We start from the raw sequence: 27099 nt of genomic DNA, 5'->3' as shown, positions 1-27099 counted from the left end.
CACAGCATGATGGAGCAAGATTTGCCTATTCCTCCTTGCAAAACTGCTCAATGTGTGCCAGGTTAGTTGGGGAGCAGCAGTGGACAGCAAACTTGAAATCTTGCCAGAGATGTTCGATTTAGTTAGGGTCAGGACTCTGAATGGGTCACTCAAGGACATCAATTTTCTTTATCTGAGACCATTCCGTTGTTGCTCTGGCAGTGTGCTTTTGGGTTGTCCTGCTGAAGATAAACTTTCTCTGCAGTTTAAGCTTTCTGTTAGTGGCTAGCAGGTTTTTTATCCAGGATCTCTCTGTATTTAGCAGCATTCATATTCCCATTAATCCTGACCAGCTTTTTCGTCCCTGTTGCTGAAAAAACATCCCCATGACATGATGCTACATTCACCATACTTTACAGTAGGAATGGTGTAACCTGGCTGTTGTGCAGTATTAGATTTACAGTATATGTACTGCTTAGTGTTGAGGCCAAATGTTCCACTTCAGCCTCAGCTGACCACAAGACCCTCTTACACATCTTTACGGTATTTTCTAATTCACGCTTTGCAAAGTCTTTACAGGAAAGTATATGTTTTTTTTTTAGCCAGGAGTTTTTCCTTGCCATTCTTCCATAAATACCTTTTTTTTTGTGCAAGGCCTTAGAGATTGTGGAGCCATGAACTTCATCTCCATTTGCAACCATTGACTCTTGCAGCTCACTCAGAGTGACCACTGGTGTCACAGTAGCCTCTCTTAGAACCGTCTAAGTTTAGAGGGGTGACCTGACTAGGCAGTGTGGCTGTGGTTTCATATTTTTTTCCATTTTTTCAGTTTGGACTGCACTGAGCTCTGAGATATGTTCAGTGCCTTTGAGATGGTTGTAACCTTCCACAGATTTGTGCTTCCCTATTATCATTTCCCTGATTATCTTGAATGCTCTGTTGTCTTCATTTTGGTTTGTTCTGTTGAAAATCTAACATACTGTAGGACCCTCCAGAGAGAGGGGGGGGGGGTTTATATTTTTAAGAATTCATTGAAAACGGGTGATCCTCCTATTTTCTACATTAACAAATTGGGTGAGTTAGCAAGCTAAATGCAGAATACTGCACCTGAGAAAAGTTAGCAAGTAAGAAAGTAATTGCAAAGGTGATGAACACTTTTCAGCCACACAATTCTGGTTTTTAAATTTTAGAAAATTGTTCAGAATCAGGTTTACTGTCACTGACATATGTCGTGTGATTTGTTGACTGCGGAAGCAGTATAATGCAATACATAATAATAAAGAAGAAAGTGCGAATTACAAAAAGTGTATATAATTACTACGCTAACTTTCCTCAGGTACTATATATATGTATAGTTAACTTAAATAAGCAGTGAGAAAAACAGAAATAAAAAAGTAGTGCAGTTGCATTAATGGGTTCAGCTAGGACGGCAGGGATGACAGGCAGGAGAGTGGAATGTTCCTCTTGTGGGATGTGGGAAGGCAGGGAGACCTTCAGTTTCCCTGACCACTACAACTGTGAGAAGTGCATCCAGCTGCAGCTTCTAACAAACCGCGTTAAGGACTTTGAGCTGGATCTGGATGATCTCTGGACCATTCGGGAGGCTGAGAGGTTGATGGACAAGATATATAGAAAGGTAGCTACATCCAAAGCTCATGACATAGGAAACTGGGTGAGTCAGGAAGGAGAAAGGGGTTAAGGAGTCAGTGCAGAGTACCCTGTGGCAAATTCCCCTCAACAACCGGAATATCACTTTGAATACTGTTGGAGGGAATGACCTAACAGAGGAAAGTTACAGTCTCTGGCATGAAGTCTGCCTATGTGATTCACAAGGGAAGGGGGAAGATGAGGCACATATATGGTGATAGGGGATTTTGATAGTTAGTGGAACAGACCGGATGTTCATTGGGTGAGAACGAGATTCTCAGATGAAATGTTATCTCCCAGGTGCCAGGGTCTGAGATATCTTCGAGCAAGTCCTCAGCATTCTTAAGTGGGAGGATGAACAGCCAGAAGTTGTGGTCCATGTAGGTATCAATGATATGAGTAGGACGAGTGATGAGGTTCTGCATAGGGAGTTCAGGGAGTTAGATGCTAAGTTAAAAGTCGGGAGCTCTGGGGTTGTGATCTCAGGATTGCTACCTGTGCCATGTTCTAGTGATGCTGGTACTAGGAATATTATACAGTTTAATACATGGCTCAGGAATTGGTGTACGAGGGAGGGCATAAAATTTTTGGATCATTGGGCTCACTTCCAGGGAAGGTGGGATGTGGACGAAAGGGGTAGTTTGCACCTGAACAGGAGGGGGACTAATATCCTCATGGGAAGGTTTGTTAATGTTACATGGTGTGGTTTAAACTAGAGTTGCAGGGCAATGGGAACCAGAGTGCAGGAACAGTTAGTGGAGAGTTTGTGGAGGCAGATATTGGTAAGACTTCAGACAAAGTTAGGAATCAAAAGGTTGAGCATAGTGTGATAAAATCGAACAGGGTGAATTCAGGACTGAAGGTGTTGCATCTGAATGCGTGCAGTATACGGAATAAGGTGGATGAATTGCAGCACAGTTGCAGATTGGCAGCTAAGGAAATGCAAGGGTGAAGAGTCCTTGTTGGGAGTTTTATACAGACTCCCAAACAGTAGCAAGGATGTGCCCTACAAATTACAACTGGAGATAGAAAACACATGACGAAAGGACAATGTTACAATAGTCATGGAGGACTTGACTATACAGGTAGATTGGGAAAATCAGGTTGGTGCTGGATTACAGGAGGGGAAATTTCTGGAGTACGTAAGAGATGGCTTTTTAGAGCAGCTCGCGGTTGAGCCCATGAGAGGATCAGCTATTCTGGTCTGTGTGTTGTGCAATGAAGCAGAATAGATTAGAGACCTTAATGTAAAAGAGTTCTTAGGGTCAAGTGATCATGATATGATTGAATTCACCCTGAAATTTGAGAAGCTGAAGTCAGATATATTAGTATTGCAGTGGAGTAAAGGGAATTTCAGAGGCATGAGAGAGGAGTTGGCCAGAATTGACTGGAAAAGAACACTGGCAGGGATGGCAACAGAGCAGCAAGAGCTGGAATTTCTGGAAGCAAATTTGGAAGGCACACGATATATACATCCCAAAGCGGAAGAATTATTTTAAAGGAAAGATGACACCATTAACAAGAGAAGTCAAACAGGAGAATTGCTAACACGAAAAGTCAAAGCCAACATAAAAGCCAAGAGAGGGCATGTAATAGAGCAAAAATTAGTGGGAAGTTAGAGGATTGGGAAGCTTTTAAAAACCAACAGAAGGCAACTAAAAAAGTCATTAAGAAAGTAAAACTGAAATATGAAAGTAACTCAGCCAATAATATTAAAAAGAATACCAATAGTTTCTTCAGAAACATAAAATGTAAAAGAAAGGTAAGAGTGGATATCGGTCTACTGGAACACAATGATGGAGGGGTAGTAATGGGGAACAATGAAATGGCGGGTGAACTGAATAAGTATTTTCCATTACTCTTTGCTGTGGAACACACTAGCAGTATGGTGGCATTTCCAGGTGTCAGGGGGCATGAAGTGTGTAAAATTACCATAACTAGAGAGGTTCTTAGGAAACTGAAAGGTCTGGTGCTAAATAAGTTACCTGGACCATATTTTGTACAATCCAGAATTCTGAAAGAGGTGTCTAAGGAGATTGTGGATTCATCATGATCTTTCAAGAATCACTAGATTCTGGAATGGTTCAGGAAGACTGGAAAATTACAAATGTCACTCCACTCTTCAAGAAGGGAAAGAGGTGGAAGAAAGGAAGTTATAGACCAGCTAATCTGACCTCAATGTTTGGGAAGATGTTGGAGTCGATTATTAAGGATGAGGTCTCAAGGTACTTTGAGGAACGTGATAAAATAGGCAGTAGTCAGCATGGTTTCAGCAAGGGAAAATCTTGCATGACAAAACTGTTAGAAATAACAAGCAGGATAGACAAAGGAGAATTGCTTGATGTTGTGTACTTAGATTTTCAGAAGGCCTTTGACAAGATGCCACACATAAGACTGCTTAACAAGTTACAAGCACATGGTATTACGGGAAAGATTCTAGCATGGATAAAGCAGTGGCTGATTGGCAGTAAGCAAAGAGTGGGAATAAAGGGAGCCTTTTCTGGCTGGCTGCTTGTAACTAGTGGTCCTGTTCACCCTGTACACATCAGACTTCCAATATAACTCGGAGTCCTGCCATGTGCAGAAGTTCGCTGATGACACGGCCATAGTGGGGTGTGTCAGGAATGGACAGGAGGAGGAGTATAGGAAACTGATACAGGACTTTGTGATATGGTGCAACTCAAACTACCTGCGTCTCAATATCACCAAGACCAAGGAGATGGTGGTGGACTTTAGGAGATCTAGGCCTCATATGGAGCCAGTGATCATTAATGGAGAATGTGTGGAGCAGGTTAAGACCTACAAGTATCTGGGAGTACAGTTAGACGAGAAGCTAGACTGGACTGCCAACACAGATGCCTTGTGCAGGAAGGCACAGAGTCGACTGTACTTCCTTAGAAGGTTGGCGTCATTCAATGTCTGTAGTGAGATGCTGAAGATGTTCTATAGGTCAGTTGTGGAGAGCGCCCTCTTCTTTGTGGTGGCGTGTTGGGGAGGAAGCATTAAGAAGAGGGACGCCTCACGTCTTAATAAGCTGGTAAGGAAGGCGGGCTCTGTCGTGGGCAAAGTACTGGAGAGTTTAACATCGGTAGCTGAGCGAAGGGCGCTGAGTAGGCTACGGTCAATTATGGAAAACTCTGAACATCCTCTACATAGCACCATCCAGAGACAGAGAAGCAGTTTCAGCGACAGGTTACTATCGATGCAATGCTCCTCTGACAGGATGAAGAGGTCAATACTCCCCAATGCCATTAGGCTTTACAATTCAACCGCCAGGACTTAAGAACTTTTTAAAAGCTATTATTAATGCTGTTTGAGATAGTGATTTAGATGCATATCATATTTTTTTACTGAGTTAAGTATTGTATGTTATTAGTTTTGCTACAACAAGTGTATGGGACATTGGAAAAAAAGTTGAATTTCCCCATGGGGGTGAATAAAGTATCTATCTATCTATCTATCTATCCACAGGGGTCTGTGTATGTGTCAATGATTTGTATGATGGAATTGATGGCTTTGTTGCAAAGTCTGCAGACAAAAGAAAGATAAGTGGAAGGGCAGGTAGTTCTGAGGAAACAGAGAGGCTACAGAGGGACTTGGATAGATTAGGAGAATGGGCAAGGAAATGGCTGATGGAATAGTGTCGGGAAGTGTACGGACATGTCCTTTGGTAGAAGAAATGGAAGGATTGACTATTTTCTAAAGGGAGAGAAAATGCAAAAAAAAAAACTGAGACGCAAAGGGACTTGGGAGTCCTTGTGCAGGATTACCTAAAGGATAATTTGCAGGTTGAGTCTGTGGTGAGGAAAGCAAGTTCAATGTTAGCATTCATTTCGATAGGACTAGAATATAAAAGCAAGGATTCAATGTTGTGAGCAGGTTTGGGCCCCTCATCTTAGAAGTGATGCGCTTAAATGGAGAGGATTTGCAGGAGGTTCAAGAAAATGATTCCAGGATTGAATAGTATGAAGAAGGTTTGATGCCTCTTGGCCTTTATTCACTAGAATTCAGAAGAATGAGGGGTGACTTCATTGAAACCTATCGAATGGTGAAAGACGTTGATAGAGTGGACGTGGAGAGGATGTTTCCTATGGTGGGAGAGTCTAAGATCAGAGGACACAGCCTCAGAATAGAGGAGCATCCTTTTAAAAGTGAGATGAAGAGGAATTTCTTTAGCCAGAGAGTGGTGAACGTGTGGAATTCATTGCCTCAGGCAGCTGTGGAGGCTAAGTCTTTATGTATATTTAAGATAGAGGTTGATAGATTCTTGATTGGTCAGTGCATGAAGGGTCTCAGGGAGGCAAAAGATTGGGGCTAAGAGGAAACTTGGATCTGCCATGATGAAATGGTTTAGCAGACATGACGGGCCAAATGGCCTAATTCTGCTCCTATATCTTATGGTCCTGTGTTTCGTTGAGAAACCTGATGGCAGAGTGGAAGAAGATGTTCCTGAATATTTGAGTGTGTGCCTTCAGGCTTCTGTACCTCCTCCCTGATGGTAGCAATGAGAATAAGGCATGACCTGGCTGCTAGTTGTCCTTACTGTAATCCTTAATTTTTGACAGGTTTTGGATTTTTTTCTTTTGATTTTACATGATGCACAATGTTTTGTAGATGAGCTCAAAAATCTACTTCAGTATACATTAAATTTAGAAAATTGGACAGTAAAATGTGGAAGTAGTTTTTCAAGGCACTGTATACAGGCAGCCACAAAACAGAGCCAAAACAATGGAACCCAGTGGAACCCATTTTGAAAAAAAAAGACCGTCAAAGACCCAATGTCAAAACAAACAAATCATGCAAACGATAAATGTAAGCAAATAACATTCAGAACTGAAATTCACGAAAACCATGAAGTTAGTTATTCTAAAGCCTTAGAGTAACTCACTCGTTGTTTATCTTTGCAGAACAAATTGAATATTGCTAGCTAGATATGCGTGGCTTTTCAATGCGCTTAATAGATTTGGAAATTGAGACTGTCTACACATTGGCTAGCAGGAACGCCTGTGTTCTGTTCCAGAGTGCAGTTGCCTTCTGCTCTTCCTGTCTCATCCTCACCTTCTAGCTACACAGACTAACAATGAACTCACTAGCCTCAGCCTAACCAATCAGGCAGGAAGAGTGGCTTGGGGTCAGGGAAGTACTTGACATTTCACTCAGTTTTACTGAAAATAGTGTAAAGTAAACAGCTGAAAATCATTAGTCTGCTTCACACCCACCTGAGACAGGATGACCACTAATTGCAGTAAAGTTTGTCACAGGCCTGGACTGAGCTGTAAATCTGGATCCATGGTCTATTGCTAAAGGAAAACACTGCAGGCGCTAGATATTCAAAACTAAACTGAAAATGCTGTAAAACTGTGTTAGTCAGGCAGCAACAATGAAGAGAGAAAGAGAATGGCATTTTCTGGTCAGAGATGGACAGGTTGGAGATAAAATCAACTTAAAAATTTAGAGAATCAGCAGTAAGAATGATGTAAAATTTGGTAAAGTCCAGAAGGAATTAAATATATCTGGTGAAAAGAATGATGGTTTGGCGTACTGTAATGGGAGAGCAGTATGTGCTGTATTGTGGTAATAGACATTCATTATACTCTTCTGAAATTTAGTTCCATGAAAGTGCTGCTCCACTAGCATACAACTTAAGCTTCATTGTAAGAATCGAAGAGGTTAAGAAATTTGGATTGCATCAGTAAATTATAGTTGCAGACTCACTGCACAAGTGATCCAGTTTCAATCCTGACCTTGGGTGCTGCTGTGAAGAATTCACTCTGCCGGTGCTTTGGTTTACCTGCCACATCCCAAAGATATGCAGGTTTGATAACACACACAAAATGCTGGAGGAATTCAGCAGGTCTGACAGCATATATAGGGAGAAAGAAAACAGTCGACACTTTCGGTTGAGTCCCTTAATCAGGAGTCCACGCGATGGGTCTCGGCGAAACATCAACTGTTTGTTCCAGTATTTTGCGTGTGTCGCTCTGGATTTCCAGTGTCTCTTGTGTTCAGGTTTGATAAGTTGACTGCTATGCGTAGGTGAGTGGTAGAATCTGGAACTGATAGGAATATGAGGGGAATATAATGGGACGAATATAGTATTAGTGTAAATGGGTGATTGGCAGAGACCTAGTGGGCCAAAGGGCAGATTCTGTGCTGTGCGTCTCTATGACTGACTGATTCTCTGACAACCTGGATCCTGGAAACTAACTTGTGGACTAATGAATTATTCCACAAAGGGACGACCCCATCTATGATCTCCTGAATGTAATGGAGTTTGCATTGCTTGCAGTGAATATTGTGTTCTAACTTAAAAGCAGAAGATTGAGGGGAGATTTGATATACACCATAATGAGGGGTATAGTTAGCGTAAATGCAAGCAGGCTTCTTCCACTGAGGTTGGATGGGACTACAACTAGAGGTCATTGGTTAAGGGTGAAAGGTGAAACGTCTAAGGTAACATGAGGGGAAACTTTTTACTCAGAAGGGTCATGAGAGTCTAGAATGCATTGTAAATGCAAGTGGTGTGTGCGAGCTTGATTTCAATGTCTCAGAGAAGTTTTGGATATGTATTGTACATTGATGGTAGGGTGTGGAGGGCTATGGTTCTCATGGAGGTTGATGGGAGTAGGCAGTAAACATTGTTTTGGAATAGTTGTTGGACAAACACACAGTTTGATCATCTAATTTAGAATGGATAACAAATTCTGGTGGCAAACAGCCGCACAGTTGTAGCAGTTGGTTCATATAAATTGTTGTATTCACTGATGCCTTCACAGGGCAGATGCTAGACTTCTAACACTTGATAATGACCATGAAAAATTTGTACAGCACGTTTAGATAAAATTTAGCTCTGCTTCTGTTTGAATCTAAATGAAGATTAATCTCATTTGATTTTGCACTATTAGTAATTTAGGCAAATTTGATCAAAGCAAATTCACACTGATTTCACCTACAGTTCCACCCAAATACAATAACCTGCCAGCTAACTACTATTTAATGCTCAGAACAGTCTTAGCTATTAGTAAACAGATGCTGGCAGTTAAAAGCCAAGAAAAATGAAAAGTCGGAACAAAACTGAAACCTCCTGAGGTGGGAATTTTGCTTGCAAGGGAAACGTCATTAAACCAAGTAAATATTTACTGCAGTCCTTTCTTTGGCTGCTTGGCAGTTGGTTACTTTAAGGAATGAGTCTGAAGCAGCAATATGTAGAACTCCAAATATACCTTCAAAGAAATTCCTACTCCTTACTCCATAGCCAAAATACCTGGTTATCTGTAAAATAAATGTAATTATAATCAAATAATTCAGCAGATTTCTGAAGGAAAGGAGACCTGGTCGTGGAGTTGAGAGCAGATGATTAATTAGTGGTCACACCTCACCGACTCCTGTTCACACAAATGTGATGAAGAAAGATTAGCTCTGCTACAACTGCCATTATAATTCTAGCTGACATGCAACCTTGGTGATTAAAGTTGCAATCACGCTGAACGAACTGTGCCACACTAGTGCCTGCGATATTAATTAAGGTCTCGGTGGTCATTAGGGCATTCTCATACAGTGACTGTGTTGGGAAGCACTTTTTGCACCTTAGATAATTAAGTTCTCCCATCTTCAACAAATATTTAAATTCATATTGGAACGTGAAACACATCTAGTTCTTACTTTCCCAACAATAAGAATAAGAATTTTCTGCTGCAATTTGGAACAGAATATTGTGAAGTCTACAATTCTTTCATTGTATGCCTTCTTTAGATAATTATCTGGTTAAGTACTTCTTAAAAATGTACACAGTCAGTTAAATGATTTTAAACTTTGACAGTATGCAGTATCTCTTTGACTGACTGCAAAATAATTATAAAATATTATTTTTTCCATTGATGAAGAAATATAATTATTCTACACTTAGTAATGTTATTTAGCAGATGATTTAAAAACTTAGGAGAACCTTTACAGGTTAATGCTTTCCAAGATGATGAATAATGAAGGTAAAAAGGGACGTACTCTCTAACTTTAGTGGCAATATTAAATGTGAATGTGTCAGATATAGCAAGGGTTTATTGTAATTCCAGGAACCCCTATATTGCCCTTACAATACACCTGAACCCCAACCCTGCCAGAGGCATCCTGCTGTACCAGCATGACACTCCTATCTACCATATTTTCTGTTCTACTGCATCTCATGGAGTTGTTACTGAATTTCTGCCAATTAGTGCAAATTCATGGTAATTTTATGCTTTGGATGCTTTTCCTCTGGGAACAGGACTGGGACTGCCCAGACTTATTTTACTTGTGATACCTGACAACTGTCAGAAAGCAGAGACCCTCATCATCTCTGTCTGGATCAAATTCAAACTTGGATTGCAGAAGGTGAAAGCGCAGTTTTTTTTAGAACAGTCCTCCAATGTAGCATGCCACACAGTCCCCCAAGTAACAAATTATTCAGTACAGCATCTCCTCACAGAAACAGTTTGATAGATATTGTTTATGACTCTCTCATTAAAACTGTATAAAAACCCTCTGTAGCATGCTATCTATTCTAACCAGCTTTTATGTGGCTCTCAATGTCAGTGTTATACATAGGCCTTGCATGTATGTACTTTCCCAATGAGTTATTCTGTAACCATGACATCTTTTTGTTGAATATTTAGGTTATGTTTAATAAGAATTATAAAAGGACCTTTTCACTATTCATTTTCTAATAGTAATTTGAGTTTTGTTTCATCTTGAGAAGGGCAAATCTTAATTATTAATATTAATTTTACTGATCCTGAAAATTCACCCTTGATAAAAGGGGTGCCTTTGTAGTCAAGGGTAAGGAAGGGAAAGGATAAACAATAATCGAGAGAAACTTGGAAAATAACTGAATGGTCAAATTTTATCAAGGAACCTACAAGAAAGATATCAGATTCAAATTATACCTTTAAAAAAAATCGGAGAAACATTAGTGTTCGAGTAGAAAAGAAAAAGCGGATTAATTTTTCACAGCAGTTCAGATCTGGAACAATGTGGTATTAATTGAGGGATTTTTTTGAAACATTTAAGTTTAGAGTGAAGATTGTTCAATGTGCATGTACAGTAGGTGAAGCTAGAATTTTTACCTGACCAATGATCAGCCTGAGACCAAGTGCTCTGGAATTCTGGGAAAAATGCTGAACTTCTGCATTGACAATTAGTAATTAACCCCCACTCAAAGGCAAGAAAGTAGCTTTCAGGCATTTTTTGATGTGCTAAACAGGCATGACTCCTTGTCCTATTCTAAAACTGGGTTTCAACAAAAAGGAAGTGAATTTGAGGTATCTTGCTTTAAGAAATTGCTGCTGCTGTTTTCTCCCCCCTCATTTGAAAGCCAGCATGTTTGCAGACAGCAGCTGCTGCCTGATCTTCCAGCTGCCATCACGTTCAAATGTGCATGCTGGGAAGTGAATGAGTGCTGTTACACTGAACTCTCTGCAGCACACTTAATGGATTTGAGGGGAAAAGGATGAGGTGGAAATGGAGAGAGCGGGCAGGCAACAAGCTGGATGAAAGATTAAATTGCATAGTGCTATGTAATTGGGACTCCTATGACAGGTTATGATCTTTTGATCCACTTTCTGTCAGAAAGCCAGCAGCATACGTTACAGAAAATAGAATGGGGAAAAATCAAGATTTGACAGGAATACCTGCTTTGATTTTTGATAGCTGAGACTTAGACCATATGACCATAAGACATAGAAGTAGAATTAGGCCATTTGGCCCATCGAGTCTGCTCCACCACTCGATCATGGCTGATTTATTTTCCTTCTCAACCCCATTCTTCTGCCTTCTCCCTGTAACCTTTGACACTCTTACTAATCAAGAGCCTATCAATTTCCACTTTAAATATACCCAATGACTTGGCCTCCACAGCCTTCTGTGGCAATAAATTCCATAGATTCACCACCCTCTGGCTAAAGAAGTTCTTCCTCATCTCTGTACTAAAGGGATGTCCATCTAAACTGAGGCTGTGTCCCCTGGTCCAAGAATCCCCCACTATTGGAAGCATCCTCTGCACATCCAATCTATCTAGGCTTTTCAATGAGATCCTCCCCCATCCCACCCCATTCTTCTAAACTCTAGTGATTACTGGCCCAGAGCTATCAAACACTTCTCATTCATTAATCCTTTCATTCCTGGGGATCATTCCCATCAGCCTTCTCTGGACCCTCTCCAATGCCAGCACATCTTTTCTTAAATAAGTGTCACAAAACTGCCCACAATACTCCAGATGTGGTCAGACCAACTTATAAAGCCTCAGCATTACATTCATGTTTTCATATCCTAGTCCTCCGGAAGCGAATGTTAACATTGTATCTGCCTTTTATTTTGCAAATTATTATTTTAACCAGAAGTTGGCACAGATGTTTCAAAACACGTGCAAAGCATTTTAATTGTTTATTGAGATATAGTGTGGAGTACGCCCTGCTGTACCTTCAAGCTGCGCTGCCACAATAACCCCCCCACCCCCCATTTAATCCTAGCCTAATTACGGGACAAATTACAATGACCAATTAACCTACCAACCAGTGCATATTTGGACTGTGGGAGGAAACCAGAGCACCTGGGGGAAACCCACGCAGTTGTGGAGAGAACGTACACACTCCTGACAGACAGTAGCAGGACCTGAACTCGGATTGCAGGTACTCTAAAGTGTTGTGCTAACCACTACACTACCATACTGCCTCAATTGCGTGACATACTTGTGAGGAAGAGACTTGAGTGTATTTTTATAATCCAATTTATAGGCTTAAAACTTCATGCGCTTGGATTTTGTTGGGTCTTGCTGACATTCCATACAGTGTTCTCCAGAAGTGCTCGGTGTAAAATTCAGTGACAGAACTGGATCCACACTATTACAATGAGTGCATAGTTTCCAAAAGTGTGTCCATTTAAATGGGGAGTGCAATGATTCAAGAAATAAGCTTTAATTTTCTTAAGAAACATTTGTGTTTGCTCAAAATTTTATTACTTTGAATATTTTAGTTGATCATATTTTGCAAACATGTTGTTAATTCTTTTATTTTTATTAGATTTTCAGACACTAAAGGAAGCCGACGATATTTTCAGAAGGCACATTTGCAGGTAAGGACTTATAATCTGTCAAAGGCTTCCAGAGGGATTTTATAGGCTCCCCCATCATCCATGTCTAGAGGTTCTGCTGCTCAGTGTGAGCAGGGAATGGAAAGTTTGCAGGAATGGGAAATAATTCAAAATACTTTCTGGACATGTCGCTTGGAGTAATGCTGATTTAAATAAGTATTTTTGAATGATTGGATTTGTAAAGGTATTCATCAGTTAAAAATGTGAATGGGAAATCTTTTCAATACACACGTCTGACACAAAAACAGAGCAATAGGAATGAGAATCTTGATTTATTTTGGCATCAGAAAGAACTGTAGCTTCAACAGCTGTGAAACCTTTTTGAGTGAGCATGCTAAATTCATGGGCAAGAAAATTCCATGTGCTCCACACTTACTGATGATTATCAGTAAACCTTCAGCTGCCTTTCGCATCTCCCTAACAGATTGACCCTCCTATCCCCTCCAAGAGCAGCTCCCCTCGTTGGCCCGATCCTGGGATCAGCAAAAGTCCAGAGAACAAAATGCAGAGAAAACAACTTCAGATATCTCCTAAACTTGAGAAAGTCTGCAGATGCTGGAAACCCAAAGCAATATGGACAAAATGCTGGAGGAACTCAGCAGGTCAGGCAGCATCTATGGAAATGAATAGATAGTCGACATTTTCAAGACTGAGAGATATTTCCTCACTTTTTTTTCCCATTCAGATAATCAAAGTCATCTGAACAGCTGGCAGATCATGTGTTACGTGTAAAGGAACTTCCATTTGACTCAACCTCTCCTATGGTTAAGAACATACTTTGCTCCCTTGGATAGGTACGTCTCCTCAGCCAATCATGGCTCTATATTATTGCACCCAGAAATAGATTTTTTTTTGTCCATATCTATAGCACTGATTGTAGCAGCTTCATTTTGATGACATAGGTCTCATAAGTATCTGCCTTGTTCTTATTTTGGGTTGCTGATACTGCAAAGTGGAAGGCAAAAGATTGCAGGGGAGAATACTGGCAATCGTAGAATCATAGAGAATTTATGACATAGGGGGGCCTCTTGGTTCATTTCCTCCATGCTATCTGAGGAAGAGCAACCCAGACTAATCTCACTTTCTGATTTGTAGACCTCAGGTTGTAGATCTCCGCCTGTACATCCAAATCACATTTGAAAACGTTCAGAGTTTCTGGCTTGGCACACTTTCAGGCAGTAGTTCCACTGCTTTTTGGCTAAAAGAAAAATTTCTAACCATGACTTTAAATATCTGCCCCTGGCTTTTTGACCCTGTTGTTAAGGGAAATAGATGCTTTCCATCTGGCGCTTTCTAATATTTATACAATTTGGTTAAGTTTCCCACAAGATTCTCTATTCCAATGAAAACTGAACTTACCTAGCCATTCCTTACAGTTAAAATTTAACTGTCTCTGAAGCATCCTTAGAGAACTCCTCTGCATCATCTCCCATCCATTCATATATTTCCTATAATGATCAAAACCTATAGAGTACTCAATGCCTGATATCATTTAACTTTCACAAACTGTAGGCAAATGGAAAACTTTATGGAAATATAAAGAGTTGTTCAATGCTGAGTTTTTCAGGTTCTGAATAAGAGGAATTTGAAATGGAACATTTTGTGAATTTTATTCCAACTGAGGGTGAAGATAGGGAGAATATCTGTGAGATATTCTGTGATAGGAGAATGTGCTGTGAGGATTACATTCCTTGACTTCTCTAGTGCCTTTAACACCATCCAGCCCAAGATCTTAAGGCACAAACTAACGGAGATGGGAGTAGACTCTCACATGGTGGATTGGATAGTGGACTACTTGACAGATAGACCTCAGTATGTGCGGTTGGGAGACTGTAGGTCTGACACGGTGGTCAGCAGCACAGGAGCGCCGCAGGGAACCGTACTCTCTCCGGTCCTGTTCTCCCTGTACACATCAGACTTCCAATATAACTCGGAGTCCTGCCATGTGCAGAAGTTCGCTGATGACACGGCCATAGTGGGGTGTGTCAGGAATGGACAGGAGGAGGAGTATAGGAAACTGACACAGGACTTTGTGATATGGTGCAACTCAAACTACCTGTGTCTCAATATCACCAAGACCAAGGAGATGGTGGTGGACTTTAGGAGATCTAGGCCTCATATGGAGCCAGCGATCAGTAATGGAGAATGTGTGGAGCAGGTTAAGACCTACAAGTATCTGGGAGTACAGTTAGACGAGAAGCTAGACTGGACTGCCAACACAGATGCCTTGTGCAGGAAGGCACAGAGTCGACTGTACTTCCTTAGAAGGTTGGCGTCATTCAATGTCTGTAGTGAGATGCTGAAGATGTTCTATAGGTCAGCTGTGGAGAGCGCCCTCTTCTTTGTGGTGGCGTGTTGGGGAGGAAGCATTAAGAAGAGGGACGCCTCACGTCTTAATAAGCTGGTAAGGAAGGCGGGCTCTGTCGTGGGCAAAGTACTGGAGAGTTTAACATCGGTAGCTGAGCGAAGGGCGCTGAGTAGGCTACGGTCAATTATGGAAAACTCTGAACATCCTCTACATAGCACCATCCAGAGACAGAGAAGCAGTTTCAGCGACAGGTTACTATCGATGCAATGCTCCTCAGACAGGATGAAGAGGTCAATACTCCCCAATGCCATTAGGCTTTACAATTCAACCGCCAGGACTTAAGAACTTTTTAAAAGCTATTATTAATGCTTTTTGAGATAGTGATTTAGATGCATATCATATTTTTTTACTGAGTTAAGTATTGTATGTAATTAGTTTTGCTACAACAAGTGTATGGGACATTGGAAAAAAAAGTTGAATTTCCCCATGGGGATGAATAAAGTATCTATCTATCTATCTATCTATCTAATAAAATCAATAGGATGTTATGTTGTAGAATGAAGACAAGACAGCCACATCTTTGATATAGTAGTTAAAGAAAATCACAAAGTGAGTGGGAAAGAAAGAAGAGGAAGAGAGAGACAGAGTCAGGCAGAGACAAAGAGAGAGGTGGGGAAAAAATGGATGCTGAGAAGGAAGGAGAGAGGAATAGAAAGATGGAGAGAGAAAGGGACAGTGGCAGGGAGAGAGGGGAGAGAGGGGATTCATTCTTAGCACTGCTGTGTTTGAAGCTTCATGTTCTATTTTGTTTCCATCCCTTAGTTTCCCACAATTGAATATGTAATAATTATCATGAAGTATTACAGCTCCACTATTTAAAGCGTCCATTTGCAACCTACCAAATAGGCACTTGGTTAACCTCTTCAGTTCCCTTATTTCTGCAGTGAGATAGAATCAGAAGGACAAATCAAATTTCTCTGCTACCCAGCTGCAACCCCTTCACTGGGCTCGTATGCAAACTTGGCTCGTTAGCTGGGGCTGCTAACAGCCATGGGACTCCGTGGTGAGACCTCCATCTTTCATAAACATGAACTGTCTAAGGGTCAGTATGATTTGGGGTTCAGCCAAAGAAGCACGTCATGATGTCCTGATTAAATAAACCTTGATTTGAGCTAATGCTGTGTAAATCCTGCTCAAACACAATTGTCGATTGGCATGAAATAAAAGATTGCACACTGAGTAAAATTTTAAAGCAAGTATATTTACAAATTTCAGCTTTATGGAACGGTTAGTCAGGAAAAAAAAATAAAGCATACACCACGTTCTGACCTTCGCTTGAAATCCAGCTTCAACCAACAGGCGCTCTCATCAGCCTTTCCTCCTAGGATCCATTAATTTGCACAAAGCACTTCATGCAACGGGACGCCCCTTCTCATGGTATTCTCATTCACCTTTGTTCCTGTCCTCTCTATTGCTCTTGCCAAAAAAAAAACCCGCGAACCACACTGTCCATCACAAATCACTCTCTGCCCCACTATCTTGAAATTTCTCCTGATTCCACCATCCTGATTGGCTGACACAGCACTCCTAAGTTGAAAATCATAGCCCTTTAGCTTTTCGCTGAAACCAAAGCATCCTAAAAGCTGAACATGCTGCTTTTGCAGAAAATGAAATGCCTACAGCATAGTAGTAAAAATCTTAACCCGGGCACTACACTCTCCCCCCACCAAAAATAGTCATGTCAGCATGACCTTGGAACTTATTAAACCATTATTAATAACACAGTAGCCAAATGGATTCCGTGATTCAAGGACCCCCCAATGCATTTGTAAATGGAAGTGGCATATCTCACCATGGGAATGGACATGACGCTCTGTTTCCCAGGTGCATCCTCTGCCAGCCTACCTAGGGGATTCCTGACTCACTGAGACCTCCTTATCTCATCTTCAGCTTCTCCAGCTTCAACCACTCCTTATGACCCTTCCTGTCTCCTAGAGGTGCCTCCCCCTATCTATCATTCGTATCTCCCGGTGGCTCAGGTCCCCCTGCTCCATGACTGAACTTAACTTCCTTCAGATCAAGCAGGTGCTTTCCACCTCATTCCTCAAAAGCTCTATCTCTGTGCATCAGGGGCCACTTTAGCAGCAGAGGCTATCGCTGAAGACACTACTCGGATTTTGGAAATGTCCCATTCTCAATCATGCTTTTCTCTTCTCTAACTTCTCTGCGTAACTCGGTAAAAGATGGAGGAGGGCGCATCTTGTAGGTTATTTGAATACGTGAAGTAATCATGTCGTGTGACAATGCGCCCTTCACAACTTGCTCCATCCTTAGACAATTTCTCACAGACGGTTGAATGCCCCCTTTGTGGCACAAACAGTGCAGCAGTTTCTCCAACCGGAAAAGGTAGGCAGACAGCTTCTCTTCTTCCCCCTGGAATGTGTGCCTAAACTTCATCATCAGATCGGCTGCATTTTCAGCAAAAGCAACTTCCAGAACTTGCAGGTGCGGCTAATCAACTTTTTGCTTTAGGAACCTCACTATATCAGCCGCTGGACCCTTTAAGCTCTCTATCAGTCTCTGTTTTTTCATAATATCTGAGCACTGCCATTCATCCAGTAACTGAGATCAGCTCAGCTGAAACCTCAGATTCTTTTTCCCCATCGGGTGTGGGCTTGACCCCAGACAACATGCCCAGACTACAATAAATTTGGCTATCCCCACCTACAATAAGTTTGTCTCTCTGCATTGATCAGCCAGTGATGAAATAGCCAAAACCATCTCAGAATTTAAAGCATCAGACAACTCCTTTCCCTTGCTTCACAGAAACAAGAAGAACTTGTCTTTAAAGTCTTTGCCCTCAGTTACGTACCCACTTTCTCTAAAAAGTATGGATTGTATGGACACCATCCGCCCTGCTTTGCTGGGTGAGAAGCTGACAGTGATGCAGGTGGATGCTTCCCTGGTGTCATGGATTATTGATTACCTGACTGACAGACCACAGTACGTGCGCTTGCAACACTGTGTGTCAGACAGAGTGGTCGGCAGCACTGGGGCTCCACAGGGGACTGTCCTGTCTCCCTTTCTCTTCACCAACCACACCTCGGACTTCAACTACTGCACAGAGTCTTGCCATCTTCAGAAGTTTTCTGATGATTCTGCCATAGTAGGATGCATCAGCAAGGGAGATGAGGCTGAGTACAGGGCTACGATGGGAAGTTTTATCACATGGTGTGAGCAGAATCATCTGCAGCTTAATGTGAAAAAGACTAAGGAGCTGGTGGTGGACCTGAAGAGGGCTAAGGCACCGGTGACCCCTGTTTCCATCCAAAGGGTCAGTGTGGACATGGTGAAGGATTACAAGTACTTGGGGATACGAATGGACAATAAACTGGACTGGTCAAAGAACACTGAGGCTGTCTACGAGAAGGGTCAGAGCCGTCTCTATTTCCTGAGGAGACTGAGGTCCTTTAACATCTGCCTGACGATGCTGAGGATGTTCTATGAGTCTGTGGTGGCCAGTGCTATCACGTTTGCTGTTGTGTGCTGGGGCAGCAGGCTGAGGGTAGCAGACACCAACAGAATCAACAAACTCATTCGTAAGGCCAGTGATGTTGTTGGGGTGGAACTGGACTCTCTGACGGTGGTGTCTGAAAAGAGGATGCTGTCAAAGTTGCATCCCATCTTGGCCAATGTCTCTCATCCACTCCATAATGTACTGGTTAGACACAGGAGTACATTCAGCCAGAGACTCATTCCACCGAGATGCAACACTGAGCATCATAGGAAGTCATTCCTGCCTGTGGCCATCAAACTTTACAACTCCTCCCTCGGAGTGTCAGACACCCTGAGCCAATAGGCTGGTCCTGGACTTATTTCCACTTGGCATAATTTACTTATTATCATTTAAATATTTTTGGTTTTATTTTGCTATATTTCTACTCTATTCTCGGTTGGTGCAACTGTAACAAAACCCAGTTTCCCTCGGGATCAATGAAGTATGTCTATCTGTCTGTCATTGCCCATGACCCCTTCCCTCCAGGGTCTCCCAACATATCAGGCAGCGTGACTTTAGTCACGTCGCTGTTAGTCTGGACTAACACGACACCCTTACCATCTAATTGGCCAAAACATAATTCAATCAGCATAACTTCCCCCAAAACACTTATAGAATTCAGCATTCTGAACTCCTGTTCATCAGGAATTACAGTAATACATAATATTAAATAAAGAGTGCAAAAAGAAATCAAAATAGTAAGGTACTGTTCAGGAATTCATGGGCCATTCAGAAATCTGATGGTGGAAAGGAAGAAGCTCTTCATCAAATGTTAGGTGTATGTCTGCAGGCTCCTATACCACTCCTTTGATGGTAATAAAGAGAAGAAGATATGTCCTGGATGGTGGAAGCCTCATTCTTGAGGCATCTCCTTTTGAAGATGTCCTTGATGGTGGGGAGTCTAGTGCACGTGATGCAGCTGGCTAACTTTACAACCCTCTGCAGCCTTTTCTGGTCCTGCACATAGGCACCTCCATACGAGATAGCAAAGCAACCAGTTAGAATGCTCTCTATGGTACATCTGTAAAAATGAGAGAGTTTTTGCTGACATACAAAGTGCCCTCAAACTCCAAATGAGTGGCTTTTTTTTGTAATTGCAGCAATATGTTGGGTTCATGATGCACCATCAATAACTCTCAGAGATGGGAGGTGAACGATAGGCTTTTATTAGCAGCAAAAAGGACCACAACATCTTGGAGACTGAGGGAGGAGCAGTGCCTCCAATCGCCTTTATACAGGGGTCTGTGGGAGGAGCCACAGGAGCAGTCAGCAGAGGGGTGTGTCCAGACAGGTATACATAGTTTACCACAGTTCAGGATAGATCTTCAGAGATGTTAACATCCAGGAACTTAAAACTGCTCACCCTTCCCACTTCTGGTCGATGGGAACTGTTCCTGTTGATGGGAACGGTTGTGTGTTCTCTCAAGTTCCTCTTTCTGAAGACAAGAGGCAATTCCTTGATCATACTGACAGTGAGTGCAAGGTCGTTCAAAGTTCAAAGTAAATTTATTATCAATGTACATATATATCATCATGTACAACTCTGAGATTCATTTTCTTGTGGGCCTACACAATAAATCCATAATAAAATAACCATAATAAAATCAATGAAAGACTGCACCAATTCAATCAGTGTGCAAAAGGCATAAACTGTGCAAATACAAAAAGAAGGAAATAATAATAATAATAATAATAATAATAATAATAACAATAAACATTGAAAACATGAAATTAAAAGTCTTTGAAAGTTAGTCAATACGTTATGGGAACCTTTCAATGATGGGGCAAATGAAGTTGAGTTAGGTTATGCCCTTTGGTTCAAGAGATTGTTGGTTGAGAGGTAATAATTATTCCTCAACTTGGTGGTGTGAGTCCAAAGGCTCTTATACTCTATTCCTAATGACAGCAGTGAGAAGAGAGCATGGCCTGGGTGATGGGGATCCCTGGTGATGGATGCTGCTTTCCTGCGACAACGTTTTGTGTAGATGTGCTCAATGTTGGGGAGGTCTTTACCCATGATGGACTAGGCTATATTCATTACCTTTTGTAGGATTTTCCATTCAAATGCATTAGTGTTTCTATACTTGGCTGTGACGCAGATAGTCAATATACTCTCTACTACACCTGTATAGAAGTTTGTGGAAGTTTTAAACGTCACCTAGATTTTTGCAATCTCCTAAGGAAGGAGAGTTGCTGCTTTCTTCGTAATTGCACTTACATGCTAGGGCTGGTACAGGTCCTCTGAAATAATAACACTGAGGAACTTAAAGTTGCTGACCCTCTCCACCTCTGATCCTCTGGTGAGGACAGGCCCATGGACCTCCGCTTTCCTCCTCCTGAAGTCAATAATCAGCTCCTTGGTCTTGCTGATATTAGCATGAGGTTGTTGTTATGGCACCATTCAGCCAGATTTTCAAGCTCCCTCCTATATGCAGATTCAATGCCACCTTTGATTTGACCTACAACAGCAAACTCAAAAAAGGCATTGGAGCTGTATTTAAGCCACACAGTCATACTTGTAAAGCAAGTAGAGCAGGTGACTAAGCACACAGCCATGTGGTGCACCTGTGCTGATAGAGACCATGGAGGAGATGTTGTTGCCAATCCAACCTGACTGGGGTCTGCAAGTGAGGAAATTGAAGATCCAATTGTACAAGGAAATATTGAGGCCAAGGTCTTGAAGCTTATCAGTTAGTTTTGAGTGGATGATGATATTGAATTCTGAGCTGTAGTTGATAAAAGGCATCCTGATGTATGCATCTTTGTTATCTAGATGTTCTAGGGTTCAGTGAAGATCCAAAGAGATGACATCAGCTGTTATCCTGACATCACTCAATCAGCCTACTTACCTCACCCCTGTATGCCTCCTCATCACCATTTGAGGTTCTGCCAACAACAGTCGTGTCATCGGCAAATTTATAAATTATTTTCTGAGCTTGGCCTAAACATGAGTGTAGAGAAAGTAGAGCACTGGGCCAAGCAGGCATCCTTGAGGTCCGCCTGGTGAGAAGATGATATTTCCGATCTGCCTTGATTGTGATCTCCGGATGAGGAAGTCAAGGATGCAGTCACAGGTGGACTTACAGAGGCCAAAGTTTTGAAGCTTGTTGATATTAGGGCAATTTAATTATGTGGTGTCAGATACTCAGCAGTTCAGAAATTTCATAAATTAACGTTCTGTACAAAGTAATCACACTTTAATTGTAAAGTTGGTTCCAGCTAACTATTGAAAAGTATTATTGCAGATGGGAAAACTGCACTTGCATTGCGGCAAGTGACTTCATAATAGCAGAGAACAGCAAATGAACTATGACTTTAGCTTTGAGATCAATAATTAATTATACTTACTGACCTCTTCTATATGAAGGCATTGTAGAATAACGAATCAGCTGTTGACTATTTCATCGATTAATTCACCTGTTTTAATTATCAATTTGAATCTTGTGGTGTAATGGCAGAGGATGGTTTATTTGCTGTTCAGCTGTCAAGATTGTGGCCCTGTCAACTCCTGTTGATATTTCAAAGCTACCAAATAAAAAGAGTCACATTCTCCTATCATAGTGAAATGCTAGTTCAGAGGCTGTTATCTGTGTTAAAAGTTATGGGAAAATCCTTCTAGTGATTTAGTATTAAATTAATGACAAGACTAGCACGTAATTGTGTAGCTCTCTATTTCCCCAGATTATACTTCCTGTTTTAATTAGATTATTTATCCTTGTTGGGGTTAGCTACAAGGTCAGAATCTGAATCGAAATTAGGTTTAATATTACTGGCATATGTCGTGAAATTTGCTGTTTTACAGCAGCATTACATTGCAATACGTAATAATAACTATAAATTGCAATAAGTATATATAACAATTGGAGGCCATAATACAGATAACATCAGATATGCTGATGACTTTGTACTAATAGCTGACTCAGAAACAAAACTTCAAGAACTACTCACTATAGTGGCAGCAGAAAGTAATCGCAGAGGCCTCTCAGTCAACACCAAGAAGACAGAAAGCATGGTCATCTCCAGAAAGACAAACATCCCACAATTTGTGATCAAGATCAGAAATATAAACATCAAACAAGTCAACAAATTCAGATATCTTGACAGCCAAATAACAAGTGATGGCAGGTGCGACACAGATGTCAAATACAGAATAGCAATGGTGAAAGAAGCTTTCCACAAAATGAAGACTATATTAACAGACAGAAAGATGAGCATGTACACTAAAAACAGAATACTGCAGTGCTACATTTATTCTATCCTGACTTATGGAAGTGAATGCTGAACCATTTTCTCAGCAATGGAAAAGAGACTAGAAGCAACTGAATTATGGTTCTACAGGAGAATGTTAAAAATATCATGGATTACACACACATCAAATGAAGAAGTTCTCAGAAAAGCCCAAGCGGTTAGATCACTCATACCAACAATAAGAGAAAGACAGCTCGGATTCCTAGGACACATCATGCGGGGAGATGAGCTAGAAAAACTCATACTCTCTGGAAAGATCGAGGGGAGCAAACCTAGAGGAAGACCTCAGCTTATGTACATCAAAAGCCTAGCCAGGTGGCTACACATCAAGGAAATGGAAGTCATCCAAAGAACAAGGGATAGATCTGTATGGAAAACCATAGTCACCAGTGTCCGCATCGGATATGGTACCTAGACAGACAGACATATATAACAACAATTTAAATTAAGAAGTGCAAAAAAAGAGGGGAAAAATACTGAGGTAGTGTTCATGGGTTGATTGTCCATTTAGAAATCTGATGGCGGAGGGGAGGAAGCTGTTCCTGAAATACTGAGTATGTGTCTTCAGGCTCCTTAACCTCCTCCTTGATTGTAGCAATGAAGAGAGAGCATGTCCTGAGTGATGATGATCTCTAAGGGTGGAAGCTGCTTTATGAGGCATGGCCTTTTGAAGGTGTCCTGGATGCTGGGGAGGCTAGTGCCCATGATGGAGCTGGCTGACTTCACAATTTTTTTTCAGCTTTTTCCGTACCTGTCCAATGCCCCCTCCATACCAAACGGTGAGGCAACCGGTTAGAATGCTCTCCATGGTACACCTGTAGAAATTTGCGAGCCTGTTTGGTGACGTACCAGCTCTCCTCAGACCTGTCATGAAGGAAAGCTGCTGTCATGCCTTCTTTGTAACTGCATCAATATGTTGGGCCAAGGATAGTTCCTGATTGATGTCGACACCCAGGAATTTGAAACTGTTCACCTTTTCCACTTCCTGTTCTTCAATGAGAACTATTGTGTGTTCCCTCAACTTTCCTGTTTTGAAGTCCACATTAATTCCTTGGTCCTAGTGACATTGAGAGCAAGGCCGTTGCTGTGACACCACTCAACCAGCTGATCTATCTTGCTCCTCGTCACCATCTGAAATTCTGCCAACAACAGTTATGTTATCAGTGAATTTATAGATCACTTTAATTGAGCTCTACCTACTCACATAGACAAGAGTGCAGAGAGAGTAGAGCATTGGTCTAAGCAAGCAAACTTGATGTCCACCTGTATGGAATATCAGCAAGGAGGAGATGATATTTCCCATCCGCACTGACTGTGATCTCCCGATGAGGAAGTCAAGGATTTGTTGCAGAGGCCTAGATTGTCGAGCTTCTTGATAAGAACTAAAGGTATGATTGTGTTGAATGCTGAGCTGTAGTCAATAAAGAGCAGCCTGATATAGATATTATCCAGGTGATCCAAGGCTGAGTGGCAAGCCAGAGGGATTGCATCTGCTGTAGATCTATTGTGGCGATAGGCAGGAGTTAATTCTAGCCATGGCCAACCTCTTAATGCACTTCATTACAGTAGATGTGAGTGCCACTGGGTGATGGTCATTGAGGCAGCTCACCCTGCTCTTCTTGTGCACTGGGATGATTGTTGCCCTTTTGAAGCAGATAGCAACCTCCAGCTGCAGCAGTGAGAGATTGAAGATGTCCGTGAACACCCTCACCAGCTGGTTGGCACAGGTTTTCAGAGGCCTACCAGGTACACCGTCGGGGCCTGACACATTGCGAGGGTGCATTCTCTTGAAAGGAGCTGTGAAGCCTGCCTCTGAGACCAAAATCACAGGGTTACCAGATGTTGCTGGGTTGTGCACAGCTGTGGTTTTATTCTCCCTTTGAAAGTGTGCATGAAGGGCTTTGAGCTCATCTGGGAGTGAAGCTTCACAGCTCTTCATGATGCTAGGTTTCACTTTATAGGAAGTAAGGGCCTGTAAACCCTGCCAGAGCCGACGTGTATCTGTTTCTATCTCTAACCTCAATGAGAATTGTTTTTTTCACCCTTAAGATAGCCTTCCATAGTTCATACCTGGACTTCTTGTATAGTTCTGGATCACTGGTCTTGAATACTACAGATCTACCCTCAGCAGACTATGAATCTCTTGGTTCATCCATTGCTTCTGGTTTGGGTATGTTTGGTATGTTCTAAGATGCACACAACCACGCACAAAGGAGTTGATGAAGCCAGTGACAACTGTGGTATATTCATTCAGGCTCGAACATGAATCCCTGAATATGGTCTAGTCCACCAACTCAAAGTAGTCCTGTAAGCATTCCTCCACCTCCCTTGACCATAACGTTTTGATTCTGATCACTGATGCTGTGGTCACTAGTCCCTGCCAATACACTAGGATATAAAGTACAGCCAGATGATCAGACTCTCCAAAGTATGGGTGTGGGATGGCGCGGTAAACATTAATGATGTTAGTATAACAGTGGTCAAATGTATAGGCTCCTCTAGTCCACAGGTGTCTCAGTGGAAAGGTGGGTTATTAAGTTTGCAGATGACACCAAGGGTGGTAGTGTTGTGAATATTGTAGAAGGTTGCCATAGGTCACAACATGACATTGATAGGATGCAAAGTTGGGCTGAGAAGTGGCAGATATTGTTCAATCCACAAAAGTGTGAAGAGCTGCAATGTGGAAGGTTAGTGGCAGGATTGTTAGCAATGGGGAGAAGCAGAGGGATCTTGGGGTCCAAGCCCCTAGATCCTTCAAAGTTGTCACACCTTTGATATGTGGGTTAAGAAGGTATACGTTGTGTTTGTCTTCATTAGGCAGGTGATTGAGTTCAAGAACCATGAGGTAATTTTTCAGCTCTATTAAACTCAGATTAGATCGCAATTAGAGTATTGTGTTTAGTTCTGGTCATCTCATTTTACGAAGGATGTGCTAGCTTTAGAGAGGTGCAGTGGAGATTTACCAGGATGCTGTTTTGTTTTGAGAACATGTCTTTTGAGGAAAGGTTGAGCAAGCTAGGGCTTTTCTCTTTAGAGAAAAGGAGGATAAGAAAGTGGTGTACAAGATGAAAAGAGGGATAGATACAGTATATTGGACAGCAAGCACATTTCCCCCAGGGAGGCAATGGCTAATACAGGAGGACATACTTTTAAGGTGATTAGAGGAAAGTAAAGGAAGGATGTTGAGAGCTAGGTCTTTTTACGCAGAGTGGTAGGTGCATGGAGCACACTGCTGGGGGTGGTGGTAGAGACAGATATGTTAGGGATGGTTAAGAAACTCTTAGATAAGTGCATGGATGAAAGAAAAATGGAGAGCTATGTAAGAGGGAAGAGTTAGATTAATCTTATAATAAGTTAAAATGTCGACATGACATCATATTCTGAATGTCCTGTACTGTTCTGTACTCGTCTATGTTATATGTTCTACGTTCAAAAGGAGAGACAGCACTGATGGAGGCAAAAGCACTACTAATGGTGTCAATGGGGCTCTGGAATGATAGCCTTGAGCAGGGTTACACTAAATCTTCAGATGGCTGTGGATGACATGTATGAGGAGAAGTCTAACGTGATTCAATGGTGATTTCCAGCAAGCTTGAAACTCTGGTCATGTGACCATCCTTTGGCAGAGCTGATTACAAATGGTGACTAGATTTACCTTTTGTCCAAAACCTATCACCATTATGACAGGCTTTAACAACTCATAATCTCTATTATAATCAGACATTTAAAGACATGATTTAAATAAATAATAGTGCATTTCTGTAAAACCACATTTACGTGCCACTAATTGATTAATTAAACTGAAAAATTAGCAAACTGCTCTACTCTCTCAACACCCATGACTGTGTGGCCAGGCATAGATCAAATGCCATCTATAAATTTGCTGATGGTACAACCATTGTTGGCAGAATTTCACATGATGGTGATAGGGCTTACAGGAGTGAGATATGCCAGCTAGTTAAATGGTGTCACAGCAACAACCTTGCACCAAATGTCAGCAAGACCAAAGAGCTGATTGTGGACTTTAGGAAGAGTAATATGAAGGAACACAAACCAATCCTCATAGAGGTATCAGAAGTGGAGAGGGTGAGGAATTTCAAGTTCCTGGGTGTCAATACCTCTGTGGATCTAACCTAGATGCAACATATCGATGCAACTATAAAGAAGGCGAGAGAGCATCTATATTTCATTAGGAGTTTGAGAAGATTTGGTTTAACAACTAAAACACTCAGAAACTTCTACA

The sequence above is a fragment of the Hemitrygon akajei genome, chromosome 30 (genome assembly GCF_048418815.1).
Source record: "Hemitrygon akajei chromosome 30, sHemAka1.3, whole genome shotgun sequence".
NCBI classification, from domain to species: domain Eukaryota; kingdom Metazoa; phylum Chordata; class Chondrichthyes; order Myliobatiformes; family Dasyatidae; genus Hemitrygon; species Hemitrygon akajei.
This window is presented reverse-complemented; position numbering follows the sequence as displayed.